Source organism: Equus quagga, chromosome 13 (genome assembly GCF_021613505.1).
Source record: "Equus quagga isolate Etosha38 chromosome 13, UCLA_HA_Equagga_1.0, whole genome shotgun sequence".
NCBI classification, from domain to species: Eukaryota; Metazoa; Chordata; class Mammalia; order Perissodactyla; family Equidae; genus Equus; species Equus quagga.
Window position 1 is genome coordinate 93,409,876 of NC_060279.1, and position 17,599 is coordinate 93,427,474.

At 42.9% G+C, this 17,599-nt stretch overlaps 1 protein-coding gene across 1 annotated transcript in view; it reads right to left on the bottom strand.

Annotated features, from left to right (window-relative positions):
- The window catches only part of LOC124249912 (zinc finger protein 234-like), a 43,472-nt gene extending 40,547 nt beyond the window's left edge, over positions 1-2,925 (bottom strand). Inside the window, exon 1 of the mRNA XM_046681467.1 lies at positions 2,777-2,925. The gene's annotated coding sequence lies outside the window, so the exon portion shown is untranslated. The remainder of the gene's footprint in view (positions 1-2,776) is intronic.
- Positions 2,926-17,599: the final 14,674 nt, after the last annotated feature.

Genomic DNA, 17,599 nt, shown 5'->3' on the forward strand with positions numbered 1-17,599 from the left:
TCACCACTTCTGTGGAATCTCTGCCAACAATGCTTAAGAAGGATTTAGGAGAGGCTGACTATAGAATTTTAGCACTACATACTTGCTAATATTAAACATTATGCTAATTAATAATTTTATCTATTAGATATTAGATATCTATTAAATTAATCCTAATTTTATTACTAATACATTAAGTTATTACTTATACGTATAACAGATTATATACTAATGTATTAAGTTATTATTAATATTATTACTAATTACTAAACATGGAGTGTATCAGATAAACCCAAAATGAAGGATTTTCTCCAAAATAACTTGCCTCTGTACTTTTCAAAAACATCAAGAACAGGGGCTGGCCCCGTGGCCGAGTGGTTAAGTTCGCGTGCTCCGCTGCAGGCAGCCCAGTGTTTCGTTGGTTCGAATCCTGGGCGCGGACATGGCACTGCTCATCAAGCCACGCTGAGGCAGCATCCCACATGCCACAACTAGAAGGACCCACAACGAAGAATATACAACTATGTACTGGAGGGCTTTGGGGACAAAAAGGAAAAAAATAAAACCTTTCAAAAAAGAAAAAATCAAGAACAAAAATGACAAAGGCTGTGGAATCATTTTGCATTAGAGAAGAACATTAAGACAAGTATGCTAAAAATTCCATAAAATGGTTATAAACAAGTATACAACTTAAGACAATGCATAAAATTGCACTTTGAACTGCGGGGGAAACCAATTGTAAGGACTTTAAATGAAAAACAGAACAAAATAAATACAGGATTATGGATTATATAATAGTATGTTACCTAATGATGTGTTACCTAGCATTATGTAAAAGGTAACACTATTAACTACTATTAGTAATAACTTAGTAGGTATCTACTACCTAATAGATAACATTATTATCTAGTATAACATCTAACATTAGCAAGTATGTAATGCTAAAATTCTATAATCAGCCTCTCCAAAATGCCTCCTAGCAAGACATCTCCTTATTATCCAGGGTACGTGGCTTCCTTCCTGCAGAAAGCTATAAAATAAGCTGCCACTGAACACAGTATATTCCTGGTCTTATTCGGCTGACGAATCCACAAAGCAGACAGCCAAAACATAAACCATTGGTGAATCTGGGTAAAGAGTATATGAGAATTCTTTATACTATTTTTGCAACTCTCCTGTACATCTAAAATTATATAAAATAAAAAGTTGTTAAAAATCAGGCAACAGTCATAGAAATGACAAGAAGAAAAATAAGGGGGCCGGGCCCATGGTCCAGTGGTTAAGTTTGTGTGCTCCGCTGCGGGAGCCCAGGGTTTCACCGGCTCGGATCCTGGGCGCGGACCTAGCACTGCTCATCAGGCCACACTGAGGTGGCGTCCCATATGCCACAACTAAAAGGACCTACAACTAAAATATACAACCATGTACTGGGGAGCTTTGGGGAGAAGAAGGAAAAAAAGAAAGAAAAGAAAAGAAAGGAGGGAGAGCAGTGTTTGCAAAGTTCCATAGTTAACACGCATCAGGGGAAAACCATTAAGAAAAGCATGATAAAAATTCTGTAAAATGTTCATAAGCAAATATACAGAAACAACCACTAAACAAAAATGCACGAGAAGCTTAACAGTTGCTATCCTTACATTTTGGATAAATGGGTAGAATTTTAAAAAGATTTTCTCTCATATTTCTGTAATTTCTGAATGCTCTGCAATGATATGCTTCTATAAGAATAAGAAATATTATTTGTAATAAGAGAAACAAAATAGTTGGCAACGTTTTAAAAAACTCATGGAAAAGTCCAAGCCCACGAGCCTTGCTTCTAAGGGTCCCCCGGCCAAGTCCTAACCGCCCGGCCCATTGCAAGCTGGCTCCCGCGCCTTAAGGAGGGAACACCGAGATGCTGAACTCCAGCTCTGCACTCAGACTGCCTAACTCCCACCGCCGATCAGCTCTTACTACGTGGGTGACAACGGGCAAATAACGTGCCCTCCTCGGGTCTTAATCTCAATTTACAGAAAAGAAAAAAATCAATACTTCTTCACAGAGCCACGGTGTGGCATGATGTATTTATTTGTTTAAAGCCCTCCCCCTTGAAGGTAGCAGTTAAGGACTAATTATTACCAAGACCCACGCTCGACTTCACATCCCACACATCTCTCTCACACCTGATGTGAACATCGCTGTAAAAGAAACACGCTGAGTCCCGCTCACACGGAGCTCTGGGAGAAGTCAGGCTGGGGAAGGAAAGGATGCTGTGAAAGGCCAGGACTGCGTCACGGTCCTCGACAAAAGTTAAGGCCTGGCCTCCCTCCGTGCAAGCTCACCCTCCTAAACACGAGGCGAGACGGGGTCCGGGATTTTCCAGCGTCCCGCAGGGATCAGAGAAAAGGGCAAGGGTCACCGCAGCTGGATCAGTGACCCTAACCCGGGGACGGACCGCCCCTCGGGAAATGAATCCCAACAAGGAGGGAACACCATTCACCACGTGCCAGGAACTGTATTAAAAACTTCTATTTGTATCACCTCTTCCAATTCCCAAAACAACTCTGTTAGGAAGGTCCTAATACCCTCACTTTAAAGAAAAGCAACGGGGGACACAGAGAAAGTGACTCCCCAATGCGAGGGGGGAGAGCCGCGTGCGGAATGCGCAGGGAAGCGGACGGGGCGAGCCGAGAGCCCCCGAAACGCTCAACCCAGGCGACACACTACCCGAGCCGGTCCCCGCCCGGGCATGCGAGCACCGCCCCGAACTCAGAGGCTCCGCCGAAGGAACGCGCCCCGCCGCCCGCGCCCTCCACACCTCGCTCTCCGCCCAGGATCGTTCTCCCCTAACTCGACGGCCGGGCGTTGCGGGTCCAAGCGCAGACCCAGGAAACTCGGAGTGGCCCGCGAGACGCGAAAACAACGCACAACCCTGCCGCAAACACAGCCGCGACCTCACACTCCGGGGCCGACACGCCGGCGAGCCCACGGAGCTTCCGGACTACACTTCCCAGAATTCACTAGAGCCGCCTTCCTGAGCGGAAGTGCAAGGGACCACACAGAGCGTCTGGACTACGCTTCCCAGAATGCCGAAGGAGAAGGCGGCCATGGTCTCACGCTCCGGGAAGAAGTGTGGCGGCTAAAGGAAGCTCTTTGACTACACTTCCCAAAATGCCTGAGCGGGAAGAATCCCACGGTCCCCACTTCCTGGGTGGGAACGTGGATTCCCACACTGGGGGTCTTGTTACTTTTCCCTGAGTCCTCCAGGAAGGTGATCTATAGACAGGACTCCCTGAAGTCGAGCTGCCTTCAATGATGACGGGAGTATTGTTGGAAAGGGACCAAGCGAGGAGACACAATCGTCAAGATATTAACAGGGAATGACTGCTTGGGGGACACTAGATGATTGAAAGGGGATAATGTTTACTATAATCCGACGATGTGAGGCTAAAACCGAGAGTTTAAAGAATGGACGAGGTAGAATGACTGGGAGGGACAATGAGGACCGAAAGGACCAGCCCCTGCCCCGGACCCTGTGGGACCAATGGTTTGACAGCTTGCGAGAGACAAAGGGGAAGCTTGTCCTCATGGAAAAGCGCTCGTCTCTCATTTAAACTTTTCACTGAAGTTATTATCATCCCTACTTTGGAAGTGAAAACACCAGGGTTCAGAGAAGTTGAATTTTCCACTATCTCAAAGCGAGCACAAGGGCCGAAGAGTTCGGCACCTGAGTCATTCCGACTCCCAGAGCCTAAGATTTAACGCCAGCACTGAGGAGGATTCGACAGGTGAGGAGGCATGTTTTAGTGTTAAGAGTTTTTTCTTTTATGTTTTCTGGTTAAAATATATTATAGTTAGCAATTTTTAAACATATGTTTCTGGAAACTAAGTAAAAATAGTATAAAGGAAAATAAGAGAAAAAAAGTGCACCTAGAATCCTTCCCCTTGAAGATAACCAGATTTTTTTCTCCCCATAAACAGACGTATACCTATCAACATACATATTTGTTTTTTAAAATGAGGGCTTATGTTCTGTGTCCATTTTTCCAAACTCAGTGTAAGCTAGACGTTTTCTAATATCAGCCACTGAAACTCTTGACTCTTTCCAAATAATGGCCGTATAATGTCGCATTGAATGGATTGAGAACTAAAAACAAAACAGCCCCTGACATCTGGGAGCTGGGTGGCACTCACAGGTGGGCCACGTTATTCTTTGGAACATAAACGAATCACAGAATGCTATCTTCAAAGGAGGTTTCTCTGGGACCATGGTAAAGTGAGACAAAACAAGGCCTTTCCTAATTTTGTTTAGACACAGATAAAAACAACAGGTCACTGTGCCTCCCACACAATGCCAAACATGCCCCTCTTGGCTTAATGAGTGCCTGCTCCTTCTTTACCCCTTGGAGTTTATCCTTGGTCTAGTTTGTCCTCCCAAAAGATAAAATTTATTGAGATGCTCAATCTTAGAATTGCTTCTGCTTTCTGACAGCATCCAATCTAGAGTGAACCCGGCTTCATTAGGCCCTCCCCCAAACCACCCATCCAAAGCCCAGATCCCATAATAGATTCTGACACCCCCTTACCCTTGTGACACCTCATGGTTCCCCATGGTGGGTGTACCCTCTCCCTGCAACAAACATAAAGCCAACTTGTCCACCCACTGGTGTGTTCCTGGCTGAATTAAATAAGCATATTGGCACATCTCATGATGAGTAGTAGGTTTGCTATCGTATACGAAGCTGCAATGAACGTTGCTTTATGTTCTTCTGGGACAGACACTGTTGGCTTGTGAACCAAGTGCCAACCACAAATCCCTCCTTTTTTACTTACCTCCACTGTAGAGAATAGAAAAGCGAAATGCTCACTTTCCCATCTTCCTTGCAGCCACACGTATCCATGTCAGCCCCATTGCCCGGGGTGGTGCCAGCACTCCAGGGAGAGAGATGCTGACTGAGGTGCTGGCTACCCTCTGGCCACATGGGGACAAATGGGATGTAGATAATCTCCCTGTTAACAGGGATGAGTTGGTGCAATGGATGAGGACAGCATGATGAGAGGCGGGTCCTAAGAAGAGCAGGGACGCTATAGCCAGTCTTTTGGCCACCCTTGCACTCCCGCGCCACCCATCAGCTCCCATGGTGTTCCAGGGGTTGCAGACAGTGACTGGGGGAAGTAGAAGGGCCGTGTGCAGGAAGCTCCACCTGGCCAGGTCACTTGCTAACCTCAAATAAGACCCATTTGCATGCAGCGCCAAACAACTGATGACATTGCTGAAAACAAAACTGTTGAAGTGAGGTCTTCTCTGAGGGAGAAATTAAAAAGTTGAAGCACGGACACGGACAGAAGCCTGGAAAATCCCATGCTACCTGGATGGGGCGTCTGTTTGATAAGGGCACATTGCAGATCCAAATGTCTCTGGCAAATGGCACAGTTAGGGATGTGGCCAAGGTTTCCGTGTCCCCTTTGGAGACCACTGGCTCTATTCTGTCGAGATAAAAGGGAAAAGGAAGGGAGTCCAGACTTTTCCAGGGCTCTTAGATACTAGGGCCCACATGACAGTTTTTCCAGGCCTTTGTAGGGCTAAAGATTAAACTGACGACATTGGGGGATTTGGGGGTGAGGATGATGATTCGTGGTGCTTATCTACTTGTGTTGTTTATGTGCCTGATGTGCCTGGGGTCCTTTGGGACATTTCAGGTGCTGGTCACCATGGTTGCCATAGCTGAGTGCATATGGGCATTGACTTTTGGCTGCTTGTGGCACAGAATGTCACCACCTCCTCAGGGGGTATGCCCCTCACAGCAAAGAATTTGAGCCATAAGTGTAGGAGTGTGACTCGTGCCTGCCACCTAAGTTACCCAAGCCCCAGTGGGTTTTTCAGCAATAGCAGTGCTGCATACCAGCTGGGAAAAAAGGACATTGCTTTGTTAATTCCGAACTTAGTGCAAGTCGGAGTGCTTCACACCACTTTGTCACAATTTAACAGCCTGCTTCGGTCAGTCAAAAAGGACTCTGGGGCATGGAGACGGACAGTGGACTATTGCAGGCTGAATGCTGAGGTTCCGCCCTTGGACCCCGTGGTGCCAGTTATCATCACCATCCCCGAGATAGATAGTGGCACCCCATACTTGAGGGTGGCATGCTGTTCTTGACTTGGCTAATGCCTTTTTCTCAATCCTCTTGCGGGATGAAGATCAAGACCAATTTGCACTCAAAGGGAATGGCCTACAGTATACTTGTACTGTACTTCCACAGGGATACCTCAGTTTCCCTGCCATATGCCACCAGTGGGTGGGGCTTGACCTTCAACCATCCCAAGGCCCCACAGAAATTTTGGTCATCCATTACATCGATGACATCCTGATGGTGGGGTCGACTGAAAAGCAGGTGGAAATGGCGCTGTGCCTAGTCATTGACACAATGACTAGTGCCAGCTGGGCTATAAACCCAGTAAGGTCCAAGGCCCAGCACAGCAGGTGCCATTCCTAGGGGCCACTTGGGCAGGAGCCAAAGAAGTATCCCAGATATAGTCATGCGAAAGTGGTTGGCCCTAGCAGCACCCACTAATAAAAAGGAGGCCCAAGAGCTGATAGGCTTTGTTGGGTACTGGAGACAGTATGTACCCCATCTGGGTGTTCTCTTGGCCCCCTTACTCGAGGTGACCTGCAGGGCCACCAGTTTTGAATGCGGCCCTTTGAGCAGCAGGCCTTGGAAGCTTTGGCTCAGGCATTGCCTTTGGGATCTTTGGAGCCTGCTAGCCTGGTGGTGTCCACAACCCCTATGCATGCTGATTGGAGTTTGTGGAAACAGGAAACTGCTACTGGGGTGCACCGGCCTCTCAGATTTTGGAGCAATATGGACACTAAACACTGCACTCCAGCACAAGGGAAACATGGCCCTACAATGCATGTTGGGAAATACAACTCAATAGCAAGAAATCAAACAGTCTGATTGAAAAATGGGCAGAGGACCTGAATAGACATTTTTCCAAAAGACATACAAATGCTCAATAGATACATGAGCAATCATCATCAGGGAAATCCAATCAAAACGCCAATGAGATATCACCTCACTCCTGTTAGAATGGCTATTATCAAAAAGACAAGAGGTAAGTGTTAGCTAGGACGTGGGGAAAAGGGAACCCTTGTGCAATGTTGGTGGGAATGTAATCATTCAGCCACTATGGAGAACAGTATAAAGTTTCCTTAAAAAATTAAAAATAGAACTACCGTATGATCCAGCAACTCTGCTTCTGGGCGTATATTTGAAGGAAATAAAATCATTATTTTGAAGATATATCTACAATCCCACGTTTACTGCAGCATTATTTACAACAGCCAAGGCATGGAAACAACCTAAGTGTCTATCTATGGATGATGGATAAAGAAAACATAGTATATGTATACAGTGGAATATTATTCAGCCATAAAGAAAGAAATTTTGCCATTTGTGACAACATGAATGGACAGATATGGAAAGACAAATACTGTAAGATATCACTTATATGTGGAATCCAAATAAAACCCAAACTTATAGAAAGAAGAGTAGAATGGTGGTTGCCACTGGCTGGAGGGTGGGGGAAATGGAGAACGTTGGTCAAAGTATACAGACTTCCCAGTTATGAGATGAATAAGCTCTGGGGATCTAATGCACAGCATGGTGACTATAGTTACCAATACTGTATTATATACTTGAAAGTTGTTTAAAGAGTATATCTTAAACGTTCTCACCACTCACATGTAAGGGTAATTATGTGAGGTGGTAGATGTCTCAACTAACCTTAATGTGGTAATCATTTCACAGTATATATGTTTATCAAATCATCATGTTGTACACCTTAAACTTATCCAATGTTATGTGTCAATTATATCTCAATAAAGCTGGAAAAAATTAAAATTTCATTTTTATATACTAGCAATGAACACAGGGAAACAAAAATAAGTGAATTGCCTAGGAATATTTCTAAGAAAACATGTGGGACTTATAAGCTGAAAACTACAACATGCTGATGAAAGAAATCAAAGAAAACTTAAACAAATGGAGAGAGACACTGTGTTCATGGATTCCATGATTCAGCTTAGTAAAGATGTCAGTTCTTCCCAAATTGATATGCACGTTTAATATAATTGCCGTCAAAATTTAAGCAATATTTTTTTGTAGATATAGATATAAGATTGTTCTAAAATTCCTGTGTAAGAACAAAGGAACAAGAGTAGCTAAAACAATTTTTAAAAAGTAGAATAAGGTGGGAGGAATCAGTCTATCAATGTCAAGAGTTATTATATATCTACAATAAGCAAGCTTACATGGAATGTGTGAGGGATAGATGCATAGATCAATGGAACAGGATAGATAACTGAGACAACTTGTATTACAAGCACGGCCAACTGATATTTAAAGAGATGCAAAGGTGATTTGGTTGAGATAGGATAGTCTTTTTGACAAACAGAAATTTTGAACTGATTGCAATTAAGTCTTATACCCAAATTTCTGTCACTGTGATTGTAATATTGTGCAGTTTTTCATATTCAAATTACGTTTGTGTCCTTGAATTAATTTTGTTAAAGCTACACTTACAGGATTCTTTACCTGAGTGCAACTTAACATAATTTTTGGTGAACTGAGTAAATGTTTCTCATAGTTTTTCCATTCCATAGGGATCTTTTCAACATCCCTGAGGTAATAATGGGGCTGTATTTTGCCCCTTGTAGTCCTCAGCACTGTTGTCTTCATGGAGCCCTTCACTCATAAAAAATTAATAATTATATTTTGTAATTGTATTGGTATAAAGATGAATATACTACAAGATGGAGTCCTTAAAGCACAGAATTACATACAGCCTCTCCCCTGTATTGTTTCTCTTGTTAAAATGAAGATTCTGAATTTGAAGATGACTCTAAACATACTCATTACTTGTGTAAGACTTACCACCAGCACGGATCCTTAATGAACTTGAAGACCTAAATCCAGCTGAGGTGCATCGCATCTGAGAGGCTGCTCTCCAAGGTTGACAACATTGATGGCCTTGAGGTTGGGAACTCTTCTGAATGGGAAGAATTGAGCTATTACTGAACACCGGTATATTTTATTACATTTTTGGGGATTCTCCCCAAAATCCAACTGCAAGTGAATGTCAAGTTTAGAGCCATCACTGAATCCTTGTCCACACTCATTTCAGTTACAGATTTTCTGAGAAGACTGCCTGGTGGTGAAGTGATGTCTTTTCCATTGCCATTGTGGCTTCACGAGCTTTCTCTCTTTTGTGTGCTCCTTGATTATCACGGTGATGGGAAATCCAAGCAGAGCAGAAAAGATGCTGATCACATCTATCAAAGTCATTTAAAAAATTATTTATTGAGGTCATATTGGCTTATAACACTATGTAAACTTCAGGTGTGCATTATTATACTTCCATTTCTGTATAGACTGCCTCGTGTTCACCATCAATAATCTAGATTTTATCTGTCACCATACACATGTGCCCTTTACCCCTTTCACTCTCCCCTCCCCTTCCCTGCTGGTAACCACCAGTCTATTCTCTTTATCCATGTGTTTGTTTCTCGAGATAATTTTTCATGGAAATTTGCTGACCTCTAATAACTTTATGACCCGCTTATATAGGTTTCTTACAAGCATCTTGCACTGTCCATGTTAGAAGCTCTTGATTTTCATTATTATTGGAACTCCCTCCTTGAAGATTTATGACATAGTCTTCAAATTCAGAAATGAACAACTACCTGCACCAGTATGACAGCAGAACCCCTTGTTTTAAGGACCACGCACTAATCCCTCCAAGGTTTACTGCAGAGTGTTACTCCTTGTTAACATACTCACACCTTGTTCCTAGATTGGCCAGCAATGGCCATGTGTAAAATAATGTTAAACTCTCGGCAAAATAAAAGAGTAACTGTGAAAACACTGGCAAGAAACCAAAATCAGACCCAAACTGGAGGATCATGTATTCTTGAGAGAAGGATTTAATATAAGATGAGATTCTCATGTTAGCTCTAATGAAAGATAGAGATTGTCAGGATAAATTTAAAAAATTAAGACCCGGGGCTGGCCCTGTGGCCGAGTGGTTAAGTTCGCGCGCTCCGCTGCAGGCGGCCCAGTGTCTCGTTGGTTCGAATCCTGGGCGCAGACATGGCACTGCTCATCAAGCCACGCTGGGGCAGCGTCCCACATGCCACAACGAGAAGGACCCACAACGAAGAATATACAACTATGTACCGGGGGGCTTTGGGGAGAAAAAGGAAAAAATAAAATCTTAAAAAAAAAATTAAGACCCAACTACATGCTGTGAACAAAAGACGCAATTTTAAAATAATCACGAGTACATTGAAAGTTAGTGAATGAAAAAATATATACCATGCAAACTTTAGCAAATGAAGGCTGGAGTGGCTATATTAATACAAAAAAAAAAAGCAGATTTCAAGACAAAGAGTATTAATGGAACTTAAGAGAGACATTTCATGATGACAAAAGTGTAACTCACCAAAAAGACATTACAGTGAAAAATGTGTCTGCACCAAATAACAGCGCTTCAAACTATGTGAAGCCAAAGTGACATAGATTTAGATGAGATTTTGGACTGTGAGCCGATGCTGTAATTGGCTTAGTCTTTTGGGGAATTTGAGATAAGGTGCATGTGGGATGGATGTGAATTTCAAGTGGCCACAGGCTGAGTAACTAGGTACTGTGGTCTAGCCAAGTGGACACATAATGCTGATCATCATAGTCCATTCTGTCCGACTGCTGCCTATATACATCTCCTTAAACCATACTTCATCTCCAAACAGATACAATAACAAAATTGTACTTCAATCTACCATGATACAAGTATCCTGCATACAATCAAAACACACTATATCTTTTTCTGGAAGAAGATACAAAGATTCTGGGTGACGGTCACTCTTCCCCTTTGCTATCCTGTATCTTCAATACTGTGATATAATGTTAACTAATATCATTACACCTTATGTTAGATGATGAAAGAATAAGAGAGGAAAGAACACAAAAGTACTTGAGTAATGGATATACAAACATATTTATAAAAAAATAAAGAAGAAACACTGATAATTATACAGTCCTCATTTCTGCATCTGGTCACATTGTCCTAACAGGTATTTATAACAGTTCTTCCACTACTCATTCCACGTTCCCTTTGTGCTCATCAAGCCCCTCAGCTGTTTGTGACTGTTTGCCTGTGAATGGCTCAGACCTTCACTCTTGAAGGCTCTGGAACATTAGCTGGCTGCCTGTATTGGGTTGTTATACTTTTCCATTTTTTCCACGAGGCATGGTGGTTGTAAGTGATATCCTAAGGGATTTCTCATATTCCAGATGTACACTTCCTTACCTCCATTGGATAGTAGCAACCTAGTTTTCCCGTGGTTAAGATAAGCACCAGAGTCAGTATAGTAAACCCCTTCTTTGCCTGTTGTTTCAAAGGCATGAGGATCCCAAAGTGGTCGGTGATAATCTCAATTTCCAATTCAATGGAAACATTGTTTTAACTCCTGATGGAAGCATTCTTCCCTTTGGAACTAACAACTCCACATCAACAGAGGTCATGTGGACAATACGCAAAAATTTTGCTAGTAGACTACTAGGGGTAATACAGTGAATGGAGCCACTCCCATTTCTGCCCCAATTCCTGGACCTGTGTGTATCCCAACGACAGGTGAAACAGTATCATACACTGGACACTTATTTAGAGCATGTACAGCATCTGGGAGGACAGTGTCCAGCTCCACAGGTTATTGCCACCTAGTTGGCATTATAACTGAGGCTTCAAATGGCATTTCACCATTCCATCTAGCTAACGGCTTCAGGGTGATGAGGAAAACGGAAAGGCTGGTGGATTCCATGGGCACGGGTCTTCTGCTGCACTTATTTGCAGTGAAGTGTTTTCTTTGGTCATGGCGAATTATGACAGTGGAACAGGCATTCTGTCAGTTACTTTTAGCAGAAGCATTGCATGCAGAGAAGGCAAATCCATATCCAGAACAAGTGTCTGTTCCAGTAGGGATAAGCACCTCCCCTTCCACAGTGGAAGCAGTCCAATATAACCAACAGCCACCAGATAGCTGAATGACCACCCCAGGGAATGGTGCCTCACAGGGGACTCAGTGCTGGTTACAGCCAGGTCATCCTTGATGAGTGGAAGTCCATGTTGATGAGCTCAGCCATAACCTCCATCTCTGCCACCACGGCCCCTTCCCACAAGCCCACTGGGAAGTGATATGACTGGCTGGGGAGACAGGTTGACTGGTATTCACAAAAAGAGTCATCCTATCCATTTCAATATTAAAATCCTTCTCGGTTCAAGTCACTGTCTGGTGAGCATTCACGAGGGATACAAATATCTTCCCATTCTTTGTCCATTCAGAGAGATGCCCCCCACCCCCCAGGCCTTTCCCAGGCATCATCTGACTGGGAAATTGTAACCAATTTTCCAACTATGTTCTAAGTCCTGACCATCCAGCCAAACCATTACCCACAGCCAATGAAACATTATAGACTCTAGCCTCTGGCCCTTTCCCCATCATGATAAAAAGAAACACGAGGTGCTCTGCTAGACTCTCTGCCCAAATAGAGGATTTCCCTTCATTAATGTTCTTCAGGGATGTCTCAGAAAGGCCTGTAGTGCTGCAGCTGTCTACTTTCAGGTGTTATCTGTGCATCATGCAGAACCATCTGTAAACCGGCATCAAGTTTCCCCTTCCTGAGTCAACTGGTGGTGGGGAACTCTCCAGGAACCATAGGTGCAGACGAGGAGAGTGAAGGTAACGTAGCAGGAGAAGGGGCCATGGGCATTTGGGCCACTTATCTGTAGCATCAGGGTCTGTTCAAACCCAACCTCCTATCTACCACATCCCAATGGAATGCTGATGTGCACACCCAACTAAAAATACGGAGGGGCTGACAATACCCAGTCCATGATAGGAAGCTCAGGTCACGTGGTAATTTGATGATCCATGACAAGTGCTCTGTCTCTACTAAGTCCACTAGCAAACCCAAAAGCTGTTTCTCCAAAGGATGGTAGGTATCTGCAGAGGATGGCAGGCAAGGCTTTGCTCCAAATCCTAGGATTCTTTGCTTGGATTCACCTATCAGGGCCAGCCAAAGGCTCCACATACCATCTCCATCTGCCACTGACATTTCAAGCACTTAGGGATCTGCTGAATCATATGGCCCAAGTGGCAGAGCAGCGTACACAGCAGCCAGGGTCAATGCAGAGCCTTCTCTTGTTCTGGGTCAGGTCAGAGAGTTTTCAGGTCACTCAAAGAAGGCAGAGTAGCACACCCCAATGAGGAATACATTACCTCCCAAATCCAAGGAGGCCAATAGGTATTGTGACTCGTTTTTGTAAGAAAGGCCAGATGCAACGTGCCCTTCACCTGGAAGAGATATCTCAACACACCCACACCACTGAATGCCTGGAAACTCTACTGAGGTCAAGGTCACTGGGTGTTTCTGGGACTTATTCCCGCCCTCTGACTTGCGTGTGTCTTACCAACATATCTAAAGTAGTTCCCACCTCCTGCTCACCAGGTCCAATCAGCACAGTGTCATCAATGTGCCAATTCAGACCAAGGATGCAGCCGCTGCAAAAGAAGTCTGATTATTTCCCTTCTTGGTGCACAGGCACACTGGTACAGAGCCATAGGCCCCTTTGGGGAACTCTGGGGAGAAGATTAACAGCACACATTTTCACAGTATAGAAGGTTCCATCCTCAAGAGGACCTGGCCTCACCTTTATCCAAGGGATTCTGGGTTTGTAAACTGGCCACATCTGGGAATTGATTTAGGAGCTGTGACCCTGTTTTGGTGATTCAAGTTAGACTTCTGTTCACTTGAACTATAACTCTGCTGCCTATTTAGATCAAATAATAATTTCGTAGACTTCCCGTCTACTTATTTACTAGGGACACCAAGGTCAACAAGAAAAGGTCAAAAAGCCACTTGAGGCTTTCAGGTTATTATGCTTGAGCTGGAAGTTGAGGCCATGAGCTCATCTTTTTCTTTCCCATTTTCTCCTGCCCTTAGTTTGACCAATATATTCTAAGGTAACAATTCATGGTAATCCAGAACCTTACCTCAACATTTATTTCATTAGGAGCATCAAATGTGATATTTGGCATATTTTGCCACATCCTACCACTGACTATCAATGCCCTATTTTCCATGGGAAGTAGAGTCATTAGTGACTTTAAATCTGCTAAGACTAGAGAACCAATTCCAGAAAACACAGAATCAATTCAGAAAACTCATCCTTAACATTCTGCTCCTCTAGGATGCTCAGAAGAAAAATCTTTTTTGGTAAAAGTTCAACCAAAGAAATGATGATAAGGAGATAATACAAGAGATTTATTGCAAGAAACTAGCTTACTCGATTGTGGGGCTGGCTTGGCAAGTCGTAATCCTGGGGCCGGTCATCAGGAAGGCCAAAGTGGACCTCTCAGCCATCAACTCAAGATGCTACCAACAGGTGGAATGTTTTCTTTCAGGGAAGAGTTAGCTCTGCTCTTAAGGACTTTCAATTGATTGAAGCAGGGCAACCCAGGTGATCCAGGATAATACCCTCACACCAAGTCAATTGACTACGGACTTTAATCACATCTACAAAATACCTCCACAGCGCCTAGGTTCCTGTATGACTGAATAACTGGGGATGGTAGTCTAGGGAAGTTGGCCACATAAAGTTGACCATCACACCCATCTTCATCAATAGGAAACTGGTGAAGGAAATGATACTGACTACACCAGAATACCGTGCAGGCATTAGAAATGAGGCTGTAGCTCACTTTCTTGAAATGACCTTCAACAACTGTTTCAATGAGCCAAACGCTCCAGTTAGAAAATAGTATGCATTGCGTTCCTAGTTTTGCACAATTCTAAACAACGGTTACTTATATGCATAAATACACTGAAGCATGCTCACCAAAATATGAATAGTGGTGAGCTCCTACTATCTTCCACCTTCTCCTTTGGATTTTCCTGTACTAATGTTTCCAATGTCCAGGCATTATTCTTCTAAGTAAAAGAATACCAAATTTATACTTTGAAAATTTTTAAAAACTCTCAAGAATTAAATATTTGTACTAAGACACGACATATGTAACAAAATGTCAAATCTCTAGATGAGTAAGACAGAGTTTCTGAGACTGATTACTTTAGAATCAGTGTGTCAAAAAAAGGAGACAATGTGGTATTGAACTCAAATCTTTACACAGATATCCTATCAACATGGTTAGACTTTAATAACTTGGGAAGACTCTCTCCTTTTGCAGAGAAAGGACGATGGTCTTTAACAGTCCCCACCATATGTAGCCAAGTTCAAAACTAAGATAGGGAAATCCCCAGGGTCCACAAAAGAAAAGGAAGTGAAGTTGATGGCGACAAGCGGGAGCTGAACCTGAAAGGCCCCACAAAGGCTTAGGGAACTGGATCCAGAGCTCGAGCTTTAATATTGAGGGTGGTTGGGAGTCTAGGCCTTGTGCACACTGGGAGACATAATCGTGAACACAAGCCAGCTCATCCCAAGTGTTACCATTATCTTGGGACCACCTTGAGGACCCACGCCATGCACGTTAGGTGTAAGCCACACTTGTGGTCTTTTCAATGTTAGGAGACAAGTACTTTTGGTTTAATCTGCTGAGGTTTGTTACAGTTACCTTGGAGATGACTTAATCCAGTCTTTGGTGACAGTTTAAAAGAAAAAAAAAAAAAAAACGACAAGTCCTAGATTTCTGATACTAAGTGTGCAGAAAAGTTAATATAGCAGTCCTGAGACCACGATCCTCAGAATGGTCTGCTTGCAAGGCTGGACTTTGGTGGGTGTCAAGCAACATGAATTTGGGAAGAGTTTCCACCATTCCCTGTTTAAGAGCTGTTCACTGTGCCTAAACTGCACAACGTGACTTATTCTGAACACCTGCTCTCCTTATTGAAGACTGGAATTTCCTTACGTGCTAAGCAGGTGGTACCTACATGACCAGCCCCCAGCAAGAACCTTAGGTACTGGTCTCTAACAAGGTTCTATCATAGACACTTTGCACGTGTGGTCATAATCCAATGCTTGTGGAGTTTAATGGGTCCTATGGAACACCACGGGGAGAGGACTCTCGGAAGCTCGTGCCTGGTTTCCCCTTCACTGGTTTTGCTTTGTTTCCTTTCCCTGTAATACAGTCCTCAATCCAATTATATTCTGAGTCCTCCAAGCAAATCACAGAGCGTGAAGGTGGTCTTAGGGACCCCCAAACCACTATGCAAACTGAGACGGCATGGATCTTAGTAAGCACCCAGTATCGTGTGAAGATATAGCCCAGAAAGCAATTATGAAAATGAATCTATTAGATATACTTTGCTAAGTCCTTTAACCAAATACACTTAAGATATCACCTTGTGGCTTTTTAATTTGATGCAGTCTGATTTATTTTTTCTTTTGTTCCCCTTGCCTGAGTAGAAAAGGTATTCCAAAAGATGCTGCTAAGACTGATGTCAAAGAGGGTACTGCCAATATTTTCCTCTAAGAGTTTTATGGTTTCAAGTCTTACATTCAAGTCTTTAATTCATTTTGAGTTAATTTTTGTATATGGTGTAAGATATGGTCTACTTTCATTCTTTTGCACATGGCAGTCCAGTCTCCCCAGCAGAACTTATTAAAGAGAATTTCCTTTCTCCATTCTAGGTTCCTGGCTCCTTTGTCAGAGATTAGCTGTCCAGAATGTGTGGTTTTACTTCTTGGCTTTCAATTCTGACCATTGATCTATGTGTCTGTTTTTGTGCTAGTACCATGCTCTTTTGATTATTATAGCTTTGTAGTGTATTTTGAAGTCATGGATTGTGATACCTCCAGCTTTGTTCTTTTTTTCTCAGGACTGCTTTGGCTATTTGGAGTCTTTTGTTTTTCCATATAAATTTTAGGATATTTTGTTCTATTTCTGTGAAGAATGTCATTGGGATTCTGATTGGGATTGCAATGAATCTGTTGATTGTTTTAGGTAACACGGACAAAATGAAAAGACAACCCATCACCTGGGGAGAAAATATTTGCAAATCATATATCCGAAAAGGGGTTCATTTACAAAATAAAGAACTCATACAACTCAACAACAAAAAACAAACAACCCAATCAAAAAATGGGCAGAGGACATGAACAGACATTTTTCCAAAGATACACAGATGGCCAACAGGCACATGAAAAAATGTTCAGCATCACTCATTATTAGGGAAATACAAATCAAAACTATGAGATATCACCTTACACCTGTCAGAATGGCTATAATTAACAAGATAAAAAAAACACAAATGTTGAAAAGGGAACCCCAGACTCTCATGCTGGCGGGAATGCAAATTAGTGCAGCCACTATGGAAAATAGTACAGAGATTTCTCAAAAAATTAAAAATAGACATACCATATGATTCAGCTAAGCCACTATTGGGTATTTATCCAAACAACTTGAAATCAACAATTCAAAGAGACTTATGCACCCCTATGTTCACTGCAGCATTATTCACAATAGTCAAGATGTGGAAGCAACCCAAGTGCCCATCAATGGATGAATAGATAAAGAAGATTTGGTATATATACACAATGGAATACTACTCAGCCATAAAAAAGACAAAAATC